Source organism: Nerophis ophidion, linkage group LG01 (genome assembly GCF_033978795.1).
Source record: "Nerophis ophidion isolate RoL-2023_Sa linkage group LG01, RoL_Noph_v1.0, whole genome shotgun sequence".
NCBI classification, from domain to species: domain Eukaryota; kingdom Metazoa; phylum Chordata; class Actinopteri; order Syngnathiformes; family Syngnathidae; genus Nerophis; species Nerophis ophidion.
The window spans coordinates 42,699,457-42,715,779 of NC_084611.1; the positions used below are offsets into that span (position 1 = coordinate 42,699,457).

At 38.6% G+C, this 16,323-nt stretch overlaps 1 protein-coding gene across 3 annotated transcripts in view; it reads left to right on the plus strand.

Annotated features, from left to right (window-relative positions):
• The window catches only part of znrf3 (zinc and ring finger 3), a 158,737-nt gene that overhangs the window by 24,710 nt on the left and 117,704 nt on the right, over positions 1–16,323 (plus strand). Inside the window, exon 1 of one of the 3 annotated variants that reach the window (XM_061903948.1) lies at positions 14,256–14,637. The exons of the other annotated variants lie outside the window; for them this stretch is intronic. The gene's annotated coding sequence lies outside the window, so the exon portion shown is untranslated. Of the gene's footprint in view, positions 1–14,255; positions 14,638–16,323 lie in introns of those variants that run through there. 3 annotated transcript variants of the gene reach the window in all.

Here is a 16,323-nt window from a genome sequence, read left to right on the forward strand (position 1 = left end):
TTTCCATAGCCTTATGTCCACCCTTTTTTTCTGGTGAATACTCGGCCCACATTTTTCAACCCACTTCAACTGTTCCACTGTCAAAACATTCCTCTTAATTAGGACAAAAAACAAAGTTGTTTTTTTAACTGGAAAAATTCCGGGTTCTACTGAAATTCCAGGAGTTTTGTAATACCATTTCTCAATTCAACATGTTACTACTTCAACATTTCTCTACCCATTTGAAACATTTCAACACCACCCATTTCAACTCATTTGGACCAATCAAGTTTTTTACCATGTTAAAAAAACCCGTGCTTTACCTGAAATCCCCAATTTTGGGAAATTCCCTTTGAAATCAATGGGACATACTTCAAAGTTCCACAATTCCCACAATGTTCATCTAATTCAAACTGTTCCAACAAAATTCCATGTTTTCCGAGTAATTTTTCACATTCAAAATGAATTGGCTATTTTTCAAACTTCCACCATTTCCACATTTTTCAACCAATTCAAACCGTTCCACTTTCAACACATTCCACCATTCTGGAAATTCAAACTATCCTGTTTCCAAGTTCAAAAAAATTCCAGGATTTTCCAAAATTCCTGGTTTTCCATAGTCCTATGTCCACCCTTTTTTCCTGGCGAATACTCCTCCCACATTTTTCAACCCACTTCAACCGTTCCAGCGTCAAAACATTCCTCTTAATTAGGACAAACAACAAAGTTGTTTTTTGAACTGGAAAAAGTCCCTGTTTTCCCAAAATTCCAGGAATTTGGTAATACCATTTCTCAATTCAACATGTTTCTACTTCAACATTTCTCCACCAATTTCAAAAATTTCAACACTAACCAATTCAACTCATTTGGACCATTCAAGTTTTTTACCATGTTAAAAAAAATCCAGCTTTTCCCGAAATCCCCAATTTTTTGGGAAATTCCCATTGAAATCAAAGGGACATTCTTCAAAGTTCCACAATTCCCATAATTTTCATCTGATTCGAACCGTTCCAACTTCAAACTGTTCAGCCTAATTCCAAAAATTCCCCGATTTCCCAGAATTCCAGGTTTTCCAGGACATTTTCCCCATTCAAAACGAATTGGCAATTTTTCAAACTTTCGCCATTTCCACGTTTTTCAACCATTTCAAACCATTCCAAATTCAAAAAAATTAAACCATTTTGGAATTTCAAACTTCCCTTTTTTCATGTTCAAAAAAATTCCAGGATATTCCATAATTCCTGGTTTTCCAAAGCCCTATTTGCACCCTTTTATTCTGGTGAATACTCCTCCCACATTTTTCAACCCACTTTAACCGTTCCACCGTCAAAAAATTCCTCTTAATTAAGACAAAAAACAAAGCTGTTTTTTGAACTGGAAAAATTCTGGGTTCTACTGAAATTCCAGGAATTCTGCAATACCATTTCTCAATTCAACATGTTACTACTTCAACATTTCTCCACCAATTTGAAAAATTTCAACACCAACCATTTCAACTTATTTGAACCATCCAAGTTTTTTACCATTTTAAAAAAAAATCCGGCTTTTCCTGAAATACCCAATTTTTGGGGAAATTCCCATTGAAATCATGTCAATGGGACATTCTTCAAAGTTCCAAATTCCCACAATTTTCATCTGATTCAAACTGTTCCAATTTCAAAATATTCTTCCTTTTTGGGAGTTATGTTCCCTATTTCAACAATTCTTAAAAAAATTCCCGGATTGTAGTTCAACTTCAGCATTGGAGCATTCACACGCAATTCCTTCAAGAATTGCTTCTTCTAGTTATTATTCCTCTATTTCTTCTTCTTCTTCATCAGATATTGGCGCACTGTACCTTCCACATTTTACCCGATTCAAACCGTTCCAAATTCAAACTGTTCAGCCTATTCGGCAATCGCGGGAATCCTTGAAAAATTCCAAAAATTCCCAGATTTCCAGGTTTCCGGGTCATTTTTCCCCATTCAAAATGAATTGGCCATTTTTCAAACTTCCACCATTTCCAAATTTTTCAACCAATTCAAACCATTAAATTGGTTTGAAATTCCACCATTCTGGAAAATTCAAACTAATCATTTTCAAAGTTCAAAAACATTCCAGGATTTTCCAGAATTCCTGGTTTTCCAAAGCCCTATGTCCATGATTTTTTTCTGGCGAATGCTCCTCTCACATTTTTTAATGCATTTTAACCGTTCCACCGTCAAAACATTCCTCTTAATTAGAAAAAAATAAAGTTGTGTTTTGAACTGGAAAAATTTCCGTTTCCCCCGAAATTTCGTAATACCATTTCTCAATTCAACAAGTTTCTACTTCATCATTTCGCCACCGATTTGAAAAATTCCAACACCAATCATTTCAATTCATTTAGACCTTTCAAGTTTTTTACCAATTTCCAAAACAATTCCGCTTTTTGCGTAATTCACACATTTTTTTGAAATTCCCATTGAAGTCAATGGGACATTCTTCAAAAGTTCCACAACTCCCACATTTTTCATCTGATTGAAATTGTTCCAACTTCAAAATATTTAGCCATTTTGGGAATTGTGTTCTCTACTTTAACAATTCTAAATAAATTCCAGGATTTCAGTCCAACTTCACCATTGGAGCATTCACATGCAATTCCTTCAGGAATTGCCTCATCTAGTTATTATTCCTCTATTTCCTCTTCTTCTCCAGATTTTGGCGCCCTCTACTTTTCACAGCGTTCACCCGATTCCAACTGTTCCAACTTAAAACTGTTACAGTTAGCATCAAATTTCAAATGAGCTAATATTTGCAAAAAATAGTAAAGTTTAACTGTTCGAACATTAAGCATCTTGTCTTTGCAGTCTATTCAATTGACTATAAGTTGAAAAGGATTAGCAAATCATTGTATTCTCTTTTTATTTACCATTTACACAACGTGCCTACTTCCCTGGTTTTGGGTTTTGTACATGCTCTTACCCTGTATGCAACACGTTTACCCCTCATCCTCCAGTTTATTTGCTGCAGAGGAGGATTAGTAACCTGAGGTAGCGGCTTCACCCTGTGTATGCAGATACACGGTTAGCCTCAATCAGCTGGGGGTACTAAAAATAAATAAAAGTATCAGCCAGAGAAGATCGGCTTTTGTGCATTAATCAGCATATGTGTTCGACAGATCTTTGCTCCAATTTCAGCCAATATCTGTTTTTAATCGATCAAAAATACCCATAACAGCTCCAAAAAAAACCTAAAATCTCAAAAATGTTTTCCAATTCTCTGTAAAAGCCACTAAAGGCTAAGTTGTGTACTTATTAATGCTGCAAGCGCTTGGCAGGTTGTGGGAAAAGTTAATTGCTAACAATAATTTACTCCTGCTTCATAAAAATAAGCACTAGTACGACTTATCTAAACCAGTGTTTTTCAACCTTTTTTGAGCCAAGGCACATTTTTGTATCAGAAATCATTAAAAAAAAAAAAAAAACTCAGTTGACAGTAAAAAGTCACAAAGCGCTGTACAAAACATAGGTGAAGTAAGACAACAATTCAATTTAAAACAACAAGGGCAACATCATAAAAATGATAAAAAGTGGATTCAAAATTATAATTAAAAGGTGCATTAACTAAAAGCTTTACTAAAAAGAGAAGTTTTCAAATGTTTCTTAAAAGTTTAAACACAGTCAAGATCCCAGAAGGACTGGTGCAAATTGTTCCAGAGTCTGGGAGCTAGAGCGTGGAATGCCAGGTCTCAAGTTTTTGGGACCTTTAGAACACTGTTTTTCAACCTTTTTTGAACCAGGGCGCATTTTATTCATTGAAAAAATGCAGAGGCACACCACCGGCAGAAATCATTAAAAACGAAACTCAGTTGACAGTAAAAAGTCACAAAGCGCTGTACAAAACATAGGTGAAGTAAGACAACAATTCAATTTAAAACAACAAGGGCAACATCATAAAAATGATAAAAAGTGGATTCAAAATGATATTTAAAAGGTGCATTAACTAAAAGCTTTACTAAAAAGAGAAGTTTTCAAATTTTTCTTAAAAGTTTAAACACAGTCAAGATCCCAGAAAGACTGGTGCAAATTGTTCCAGAGTCTGGGAGTTAGAGCCTGGAATGCCAGGTCTCAAGTTTTTGGGACCTTTAGAACACTGTTTTTCAACCTTTTTTGAACCAGTGCGCATTTTATTCACACCACCGGCAGAAATCATTAAAAACGAAACTCAGTTGACAGTAAAAAGTCGCAATTGTTGGATATGACTTTAAAGCATAACCAAGCATTCATCAATATAGCTCTTGTCTTAAAGTAGGTGTACTGTCACCACCTGTCACATCACACCCTGACTTATTTGCACTTTTTCACTGTTTTCCTGTGTGTAGTGTTTTGTTCTTGTCTTGTGCTCCTATTTTGGTGGCTTTTTCTCTTTTTTTTGGTATTTTCCTGTAGTAGTTTCATGTTTTCCTTTGAGCGATTTTCCCCGCATCTACTTTGTTTTAGCAATCAAGAAGATTTCAGTTGTTTTTATCCTTCTTTGTGTGGACATTGTTGATTGTCATGTCATGTTTGGATGTACATGACGGTATAGCTCGGTTGGTAGAGTGGCTGTGCCAGCAACTTGAGGGTTGCAGGTTCGATGCCCGCTTTCGCCATCCTAATCACTACCGTTGTGTCCTTGGGCAAGACACTTTACCCACCTGCTCCCAGTGCCATCCACGCTGGTTTAAATGTAACTTAGATATTGGGTTTTCACGATGTAAAGTGCTTTGAGTCACTAGAGAAGAAGTGCTATATAAATATAATTCACTTCACTACATTGTGGATGTCGTCTTTGCTACGCAGTAAGTCTTTGCTGTCGTCCAGCATTCTATTTTTCTTTTCTTTGTAGCCAGTTCAGTAGTAGTTTCGTTCTGCATAGCCTTCCCTAAGCTTCAATGCCTTTTCTAAAGGGGCACTCACTGTCATGATCCGCGGCTCGGATCATGTCATTTTCTGGTTTTGGTTCTGTTTTGTATTTCGTCTTGTTATTTGACTTCCTTAGTTCCTGGTGGCACTCCCTTTTTTGTTCAGTTTCCATAGTTACCCATTTGTGTCACCTGCCTTTTGTTTTTCACACGCACCTGCTTTTTGATTATCCCTTCTATGTAAGCCCGCCCTTGTTTTTCATTCGGTCTCGGATTCTCGTTTGTATTTGATGCAACAGGTGACGTTGCTATCCCTGCTTGTGGTAAAAGACTTTGTGTACTTTAGCTTCCACGCTATTCCGTTGCTTGTCCTAGCTCACATGCTAGCACTTTTTGTTCGTTTTGTTGCTAGTACCTTGTGCAAGTGCTTCCTGTTCCTAGTCTGTTCTTAGTTTGTTTTTGCTAGTGATAATAAATCATAATTTCTTACCTTCACGCTGTGTCCATCTCCGACTCCACCCATGAGAGAACAAACCTGCACCACAATGCCAGCAAAGCGTCACTCTCACCTTTTGTTTATTTTTGGTTTAAGCATTAGACACTTTTTTACCTGCACCCTGCCTCCTGCTGTTTCTGACATCTTCCAAGCAATTTGCTACGGGCTGCCACCTACTGATATGGAAGAGTATTACATGGTTATTCCGCAGATCTCTAGACAGCACCGACACTCAACAACATCACGTAGTTGGCAGACTATAATTACTGGTTTGCAAAAAATACTTTTAACTCAAATAGGTGAAATTAGAAAATCTCCCACGGCACACCAGACATAATATCTCAGGAAAAACACTGATCCAAACGTTTTAGACTTGCTAGGCTAATGAAGCCAACCCTGCACGAGCAAACACTTTGAGGTTTTTCTTGCCTCTGTCGCCAAACAGAAATCTGTTTTTAGAATGGTCTCCCCTATGTTTAAATATACATACTGTACAGCAGGGGTCACCAACGCGGTGCCCGCGGGCACCAGGCCGCCCGTAAGGACCAGATGAATCGCCCGCTGGCCTGTTCTAAAAATAGCTCAAGTAGCAGCACTTACCAGTGAGCTGCCTCTATTTTTTAAATTTTATTTATTTACTAGCAGGCTGGTCTCGCTTTGCTCAACATATTTAATTCTAAGAGAGACAAAACTCAAATAGAATTAAAAAATCCAAGAAAATATTTTAAAGACTTGTTTGAATAAATTCTTTTTTTTTATTGTAAAGAATAATAAATAAATTTAAATTGAATTCTTCATTTTAGCTTCTGTTTTTTCGACAAAGAATATTTGTGAAAAATTTCTTCAAACTTATCATGATTAAAATTCCAAAAAATTATTTCCGGCCAATCTCTAGAATCAAATTCAAATCTTATTTCAATGTCTTGAATTTCTTTTAAAATTTATGTTCTGGAAAATCTAGAAGAAATAATGATTTGTCTTTGTTGGAAATATAGCTCGGTCCAATTTTTTTATATATTCTAACAAAGTGCAGATTGGATTTTAACCTATTTAAAACATGTTATTAAAATTCTAAAATTAATCTTAATCAGGAAAAATTACTAATGATGTTCCATAAATTCTTTTTTTACATTTTTTCAAAAAGATTCAAATCAGCTAGTGTTTCTCTTCTTTTTTTCAGTAGAATTTTGAATTTTAAAGAGTCGAAATTGAAGATAAACTATGTTTCAAAACAAAATATTAATTTTTTCCCTGTTTTATCCTCTTTTAAACCGTTCAATCAAGTGTTTTTTTCAGCATTTATTCTCTACAAAAAAACTTCCGTAAAAGGAAAAAAAAATGTACGATGGAATGACAGACAGACAGAAATAAAATGTATTTAAGTGTGTATCAAACTGGTAGCCCTTTGCATTAATCAGTACCCAAGAATAGCTCTTGGTTTCAAAAAGGTTGGTGACACCTGCTGTACAGTATGCACATGCTGCTGTCATCTCTTTGAACCCATCCATCCATCCATTTCCTACCGCTTATTCCCTTTGGGGTCGCGGGGGGCCCTGGTGCCTATTTCAGCTACAATCAGGCGGAAGGCGGGGTACACGCTGGACAAGTCGCCACCTCATCGCAGTCTCTTCAAACCACTTGTCTTAATTTGATTCACCCCCCGGTCTCGTCGCAGGTTCCGGTCTCCTCCAGCCCCTGAACACCGAACCGGGCGGCCCCCCCCCCCCCCCCCCCCCCCCGCACGGGCTGGGTGAATAACCGGCAGGAGCCGTGCTGCGGTTGTAGACCACATGAATGTGCCGCCTGAGCAGATAGGATCAGGCGTGGCGGGGAGGAGGCCATGACGCTCGGCGCTGCTCCACGCGCTAACATCAAAGACGGTGCCGTAGGGCGGAGGAGGGCAGTTGGAGGGGAGGGCGGGGCCAAAGTCTTCAAAGCCCTTTCGAAGTAATGCCGACGGTGATGATGTAATGCCAGGCCTTCTAGCTCGAGCTTGTGGACAAATAAAGGTGGAGGTGTTTCTTCGCGCTGACAAAATCCTTCATGAAAGATGGCTGACGGCCACAAAACAAAGCAAGTTTCCAAGTAGACGTGGTGAAGGCTGGGGAAAAAAAGCAGTTTATACATCGCAGCCTATCATAGCAATTCCCATTCAGCATTTAGTGAAGAGTAGACACATGAGATCAATTAATAACGCCAACTTTTTACCGAGTTGGAGATGTTATGTCAGGAAGTATCCGAGTCGTACTCAAGGCGGGCCGACGCCTGTGCAAACAAACGCGGATCCCGCAAAACCTGGACCGGAGTGCAGACCAATCCAAAAACCTGTTATTCCGCATCTGGAATTTGAGTTACGCCGGTAATGTGTCGCAGAAAAAAGGATTGGAAAGGCGGAACCAAATCCACCCACCAATTTCCTGACTTTAGGGGTTTTACTAGCGCAGAGGTAGAGAGGCGGGTCTGTGTTTGTCCGAAAGCTGGAAAAAATTAATCATATTCGGTACTATACCGCCTCTAAAAAGTACCGGTCCCCCCACTGCCCCCCCTCCCTTTTGTTTTAACGGGCATGGCGACGCGTCGTGTCATTGCTGGTTTTACGAGTTCGGCAACGCACAATCACGGAGTACTTACAAGAACTCAGTGCCTTCCTTAGTTTGTAAGCAAAAACGATAAGAAAAAAATATCAATCTAATCACTGTAGTATTGACCCTACACTGATACTGTACTTGGTATCATTTCTGGTAATACTCGTATTTCCTTGAATTGCCGCCGGGTATATACTATGCGCCTGCCTAGAATTACTACCGGGTCAAACTCGTTTCGCAAATTAATTAGCGCATGCTTAACATTACCGCCGGCTCAGGATTAACGCCGGGTCAAACTCGTTTCGCAAAATGTTATTTTTATTAGCGCATGTCTAGAAATTCCGCCGGGTCGAACTCGTTTCGCCAAATAATTAGCATATGCCTAGAGTTTCCGCTGGGTCAAACTCGTCATGTCACGAGTGACGAGTTTGGCACCTTTTCGGTGCCATTTTTCTTCAGCCCTTCTCAGTTTTTATAAGTTACCGCCAACGATGAAATGATCCACTTTAATAGCTACGGCAGTAGCATATAGCATATAGCAGTTAGCATTCCATGACCCACAATGCACTTCTGCCATGACCCTCCCCCGCCGAATTCTTATTGGTTGACGTGTGTGTGACGATTGCTGACATTTTCTTCGTCTCTTCCGCGAATGAGATAAAAATTATTATTTGATATTTTACGGTAATGTGTTAATAATTTAGGGACGGCGTGGCGCAGTGGCAGAGTGGCTGTGCGCAACCCGAGGGTCCCTGGTTCAATCCCCACCTGGTACCAACCTCGTCACGTCCGTTGTGTCCTGAGCAAGACACTTCACCCTTACTCCTGATGGGTGCTGGTTAGCGCCTTGCGTGGCAGCTCCCTCCATCAGGGTGTGAATGGGTAAATGTGGAAGTAGTGTCAAAGTGCTTTGAGTACCTTGAAGCGCTATACAAGTACAACCCATTTATGTATTTATTTATATTTAATTTCACACATAAGTCGCTCCGGAGTATATGTCGCACCCCCGGCCAAACTATGAAAAAAAACTGCGACTTACAGTCCGAAAAGTACGGTATCGTGATTAAAAAATGTAATCATTCATTGAGCAATAGTGGCAATTTTTCACAAAACCCTAAGAAAAATGTTTGATTCCCGGCATTGACCCGATGATTCTCGCACGCTAATCCGCTAAAACGGGGATTTCCAAACTCTGTGAATGAATTTTTCATAGATAATCAAAGATACCGTATTTCCTTGAATTGCCGCCGGGGTGCTAATTAATTTAAAACCTCTTCTCACTCCGGCGTTTACCAAAGGCATGCGGTAAAGGCAAGCATGCGCTAATTATTTTAAAACCTCTTCTCACTCCGGCGCTTACCAAAGGCATGCGGTAAATTTAGGCCTGCGCTCATAAATTTGAGTGTGATGTAAGGATACATCATGAAAAGCACATTTAATAAAAAAAACGTTATTATGGTCTTACCTTTACTTATAAATGAAGTCCATGCGCAGCTCCTTCTGATCAAAAGCATCGATAACTTGTTTATAGAAGTCTTCCTTATCTTTCTTCAGTTATAAAAGTCTCTCTGTCTCGATGGAGACCTTCCTTTATTACCTCCTGCTTCGATTGAAAGTCCAGTTTAGAAAACTGTTTTATTTTCGATATGTAATCCTCCATGTTAAAAGTGCAAGCGAGAGGAAAAAATAAACGATCGCTGCTCACTCTTGCTGCTTGTTGTCACTTCTTCTGCAGCCGAGTAGTCGCAAGAAGGATCCCTAGCGCCCTCTACCACCAGGGGGCGGGAGTCTTTTAATGACTCATATTTGACACACGCAGCTACGGTATATTAATAAAACATAGCTACTTACTGATCTTTTTAGTATATTCAATAGCTTGGACCTTAAATCCTACTGAATAGCTCTTAATCTTCTTCCCTTTATGCGATTTCAAATGATTGTAGCTGAGATAGGCGCCAGCGCCCCCCGCAACCCCAAAAGGGAATAAGCGGTAGAAAATGGATGGATGGATGAAAATGATGACAGGTGAAGTGTCACTCGTGACTTGACGAGTTTGACCCGGCGGGAATTCTAGACATGCGCTAATAAAAATAATATTTTGCGAAACGAGTTTGACCCGGCGTTAATCCTGAGCCGGCGGTAATGCTAAGCATGCGCTAATTATTTTGCGAAACGAGTTTGACTTGGCAGTAAGTCTAGGCAGGTGCATACTATATACCCGGCGGCAATTCAAGGAAATACGGTACTTGTTCTCGTCAATGTCCGAGAGGAATCCACAGATGTGTGTGAAGTCAATAATAGTGTGAAATGCTTTGAAAAAATCTGCCATGATGGTCAGGCTGATAATTCATTGACAGTTCTCATGACGCCGCTGATTCGCTCTACCAAAGGTTATTTGCTGGCCTCTGTTTGAAGCCGTGGGCCCGGCCCCGCCCCGCGCTTTGTGATCGCGCCTCCGTCCGTCCGTCCTCACCGTTAAATAAGCGGTAAACAGCTGCGCTCGTATTTATCCCGGGTTCACGCAGAGGTCGGCCTTTTAACTCCAGCGTTGCGGGTCGGGCCGGGAAGTCAGGGTCCGCGGCACAAAGCCTTTGTAAAGAGCAGAGTGCTGTTTGTCCACGGACGTCACGGGACCGCTCGTGGCGTGTGGACGCCCACGGAAGACAATACGTGGTCGCGCTCTGCATCCTTTTGTATCGGGCTTATATTTAGGAGCCTTTCATCTCTTTTGTGTTCACTTCTTCCTTTCCATATTCCAATATTTGTCAGCAGTACGTGTGGGAGGTCTTGCAATAGAGCAGGGGTCACCAACGCGGTGCCCGCAGGCACCAGGTCGCCCGTAAGGACCAGATGAGTCGCCCGCTGACCTGTTCTAAAAATAGCTCAAATAGCAGCACTTACCAGTGAGCTGCCTCTATTTTTTTATTTTATTTATTTACTAGCAAGCTGGTCTCGCTTTGCTCGACATTTTTAATTCTAAGAGAGACAAAACTCAAATAGAATTTGAAAATCCAAGAAAATATTTTAAAGACTTGGTTTTCACTTTTTTAAATAAATTCATTAATTTTTTTTACTTTGTTTCTTATAACTTTCAGAAAGACAATTTTAGAGAAAAAATACAACCTTAAAAACGATTTTAGGATTTTTAAACACATATACCTTTTAACCTTTTAAATTCCTTCCTCTTTTTACCTAACAATTTAAATCAATGTTCAAGTATTTTTTTTTTTATTGTAAAGAATAATAAATCCATTTTAATTTAAATCTTCATTTTAGCTTCTGTTTTTTCAACGAATAATATTTTAGAAATATTTCTTCAAATTTATGATTAAAATTCAAAAAAATTATTCTGGCAAATCTAGAAAATCTGTAGATTCAAATTCAAATCTTATTTAAAAGTCTTTTGAATTTCTTTTAAAATTTTTGTTCTGGAAAATCGAGAAGAAATAATGATTTGTCTTTGTTAGAAATATAGCTTGGTCCAATTTGTTAAATATTTAACATAGTGCAGATTGGATTTTAACTTATTCAAAACATGTCATCAAAATGCTAAAATTAATCTTAATCAGGAAAAATTACTAATGATGTTCCATAAATTCTTTTTTTAATTTTTTCAAAAAGATTCAATTTAGCTAGTTTTTCCTTTCTTTTTTTTGAATTTTAAACAGTCGAAATTTAAGATAAACTATGTTTCAAAATTTAATTTTCATTTTTTTCGTGTTTTCCCCTCTTTTAAACCGTTCAATTAAGTGTTTTTTTCGTAATTTGTTCTCTACAAAAAACCTTCCGTAACAGGAAAAAAAATGTACGACGGAATGACGGACAAAAATAAAATTTATTTAAATGTGTATCAAACTGGTAGCCCTTCGCATTAATCAGTACCCAAGAATAGCTCTTGGTTTCAAAAAGGTTGGTGACCTCTGCAATAGAGTATTGGGGTCCAATCCACACACTCTAACCCAGGGGTGTCAAACTCAAATACAGAGTGGGCCAAAATGTAGAACTGAACAAAGCCGCGGGCCAAGATTGAAGAAATTAACCTTATAATAAGGACCCACACAAGTTTTTCATTGAATATTGAACAAGCGAGGCTTATATAACTTTATAGAGACATGCAAAATCCAGTTTCAAATAATAATAATAAAAAAATATTAATGTCATATAAAATAAAATAAAAATAAAAATTGAATGCCTCTTTTCTATTTTAGCCTTCTGAGGTAAATATCAAAACACACTTTTTCCACAGGCTAATAATAAATGTGAAAATAAACTAACAATGATGAATGAATCAAACATTCAAGCCTTGAAGTAGCAAGAGAAAGTGCATGGGGGGTTGAGCTGGGCGGGGTTGGGGTAGTGGGGTTTGGTAGTGTCACGATGGGGGGGTCGCAGCTTGCTGCGCGGTCGTTCTCCCAGGAAGGCGGATGGACTACTCGTGTAGGTAAAAACATGATTTAATCTTGACTAAAAAAAGGTACAAACAAAAGGCGCGCACACGGCGCAGGCAAAAACAACTTGGGACATGAAACATGAACTAAACAACACAATAAACTGTGGTTTGAATAACAAAATAACTGACTTGACATTGCAAAAAACAAGCAAGACTTACTGTGGCAAGAACAGAGCATGAAACGAACACAATGACGCCAGGGCGACTGACTGGCAAAGACTAGCTTAAATACTGCATCTGATTAGTGCTCGGGAAGTAGGTGAGCGGGCGAGCACTAACCAGAGACAGGTGGACACATTTGCAACCATGGCCACAAAACAAGGGAGTGAAAAAAAACAGGAACTTAAAGAGTCCAAAGGTCAAACAGCACATGGCCAAACAAAAACATGATCAATAGACATGACAGGTGGTAGCGGGGGGTGTATATTGTAGCACCCCAGAAGAGTTAGTGCTGCAAGGGATTCTGGATTTGATTGATTGATTGAAACTTGTATTAGTAGTAGGGCTGGGCGATATATGGATATACTGGATATATCGCGGGTTTGTCTCTGTGCGACATAGAAAATGACTATATGGTGATATTGAAGTATACGTTCTCATGCAGTTGCTTTTAGCTGTGGGCATTACATTACTCTTTCTTGTCCCTCCTTTTCACAGAGACGTGAAACAAGCGCGCACCTTCTTACATACGTCACATACTGTCACGTCATACGTCACATATGTATACGCCCTCACGGAGCAGAGAGGTAGCAGCATGGGTAACGTTAGCTGTGATGCTAGCGCAGCCGTGCGAGTGGTAATACGAGAGAAAGAAGGTGCGAATCTTGTAACAATGAAGGAAGAATCAATTCCCAAGAAAAACAGCAGGGGGTCCATCGTCTGGCGGTGGACAGGCTTCAAGCGGGAATATGTCGAATAGACAACTTTATTTTGTGAAGTGTGGGGCACAAGCGTTGCTACCAAAGGTAGCATTACTGCTAATATGTATCATCATTTGAAAAGTCACCTGCTTATAACCGTTTAATAAATACAGTTACACAGTTCTACTTCATTATTTGTTTTACTTATTACGAGCTTTTTGTCGAAACGCTATTTTTTGAGGCAAAATACACAATATTTTCCCAAAAAATGTTCAAAGTGAAATATTTAATGGGAAGTAATTGAATCCCAAAATAGGTCAATAATTCATAGCAACATTTATTTGAATTAATTTTTTTTATTAAAGTTTTTTTTTTTTTTTTTTAGCAAAGACAATTATTAAATTCCACTAAAATTCTTAAGGATCCAGAAGTGCCCCACTCATAAAAAGGTCATGCTTTTTTTATTTTATTTTTTATTTTTCATTCAACACTTAAATCTCTATATCAGCTTCAGATAATATATATTGTAATTGGTTTAGTATATTTTTAATAACAATCAATGGGATAATTAGTATCATTAGTATTAGTATATAATTAGTATGGATTTTTTTTTCTAATTTTCATGTTTTTATGTTTGTTGTATTTATGTCCTTTTTGTCCTTAAATCATTTAATAATGTATTGCAACATTGATTTTTATTCCTTATTATTTTTTGAGAAATTATTTAGAAAATGGTGTTATTAGAGTCAACAATGCAACTTTCTCTCGTTGCATTTCACCTATTTGCTGTTTTATTCCACTTTTTAATGTTTAAAAAAAAAATATATTTTTTAGTATTTTTAGACTGATGTGCTGCGGTGCCGGTAAAACATTAGCTGCGGGCCGCAAATGGCCCCGGGCCACACTTTGGACACCCCTGGAATACGGGTAAGGACGGACGGAAAAAGACGGGCCAAGGCAGCCCTTTGCTTTGCTTCCATCTGCATCCCACAGGCATGTGACACGGCCAAATTGTCACCCCGAGGGTGACAGGCATCCCGCAAGCATCTGGAAGTAAACACGGCCAGGAATGTGACATTTGGATTGCGGCCGCTTTGAAGCGTCTCTCGCTCGCGTACAAAAAGATCAAACGGGCAGAAGGAATCTTTCATTTGCACGTCGCAGATTAAACGCTGGAGATAATGCTCAAATATAGCTCCCAGAAGAAGTGGGGGAGTTTTTAGAAAAGCTTCCTTTTTGTTCTCTGGAAAGTCGCAAGGTTTGCGGGGCTTAGCTTTGGTACGTTAGCTTAGCCGGGTGGTAAATAGCGGAAATAGACGACTTTGGCTGTGCCGCAAAGACGTTGATGCTCCTTTGTTTTTGTGTCTGATAAACATTTGAGCGTTTAACACGTTGCTGCACTGGTGAGTCACATTTGTTTTGATGGTTATATAGATTGGCTTTAACTCATTTTATTTATAAGAGGAAGCCTTACTCATTTTCCTACAACAAAATGTGATTGATTGATTGAAACTTTTATTAGTAGATTGCACAGTACAGTACATATTCCGTACAATTGACCACTAAATGGTAACACCCGAATAAGTTTTTCAACTTGTTAAAGTCGGGGTCCACATTAATCAATTCAATGCAGTAGTAAGAAGTCCTAACATAACACAGTTCTATCTACACTTCTGTTCAAATGTAATAAACACAAATTCTACTTTTGTTTGAATACCTTTGATTAGTTTTGGCCGATTTTGGAAATTCAATTATCCAAAAACCAAGTAGTTATAGGGACAGTATTGGTCTACCATCGCTGATGATGATCGTTATTGAATGATTATAATCAAACAAAGATACAACTTCATAAAAGATTGTGTGTGAATGGTGAAAAACCCAAGCTAAACTGAAATATTAACAGTTGGCACTGTAGCCAGATAGTGTCAGGTCAAAATAATATTAGTTAGAATGCATCAAGTACCAACGTCTATGACTCTGAGGTATATACCTTCGAAAATATATAAATATGTCTATATAATATAAATATGTGTATATATATATATATATATATATATATATATATATATATATATATAGAGGCGCCTAGTGGTTAGCGTTTCCGCCCTGAGGTGGGTAGTTTGTGAGTTCTAACCCCGGCCGAGTCATACCAAAGACTTGGACCCATTACCTCCCTGCTTGGCACTCAGCATCAAAGGTTAGAAATGGGGGTTGAATCATCAAAAATGATTCCCGGGCGCAGCCACACCTGCTGCTCACTGCTCCCCTCATCCCCCAGGAGGTGATCAAGGGTGATGGGTCAAATACAGAGAATAATTTCGGTTAAATGCAGAGTATAATTTCGCCATACCTTGTGTGTGTGTGACAATCGTGTCTGTGTGTGTGTGTGTGTGTGTGTATGTATATATATACATGCATATATGTATATATATATGTATATATATATTTGTGTGTATATATATATATATATATATATATATACAAATGTATATATATTTATATAAGGATGTGTGTATATATACAGTGGGGCAAAGAAGTATTTAGTCAGCCACCGATTGTGCAAGTTCTCCTACTTAAAAAGATGACAGAGGTCTGTAATTTTCATCATAGGTACACTTCAACTGTGAGAGACAGAATGTGAAAACAATCCAGAAATTAACATTGTAGGAATTTTAAATAATTTGTTTGTAAATTATGGGGGAAAATAAGTATTTGGTCACTTCAAACAAGGAAGATCTCTGGCTCTCACAGACCTGTAACTTCTTCTTTAAGAAGTTCTTTTGTCCTCCACTTGTTACCTTTGAACTCGTTATCTGTATAAAAGACACCTGTCCACAGCCTCAAACAGTCAGACTCCAAACTCCACTATGGCCAAGACCAAAGACCTGCCGAAGGTCACCAGGAATAGAATTGTAGACCTGCACCAGATTCGGAAGAGTGAATCTACAATAGGTAAGCAGCTTGGAGTTAAAAAAATCAACTGTGGGAGCAATCATCAGAAAATTGAAGACATGCAAGACAACTGATAATCTCCCTCGATCTGGGGCTCCACACAAAATCTCATCCCTTGGGGTCAAAATGATCATGAG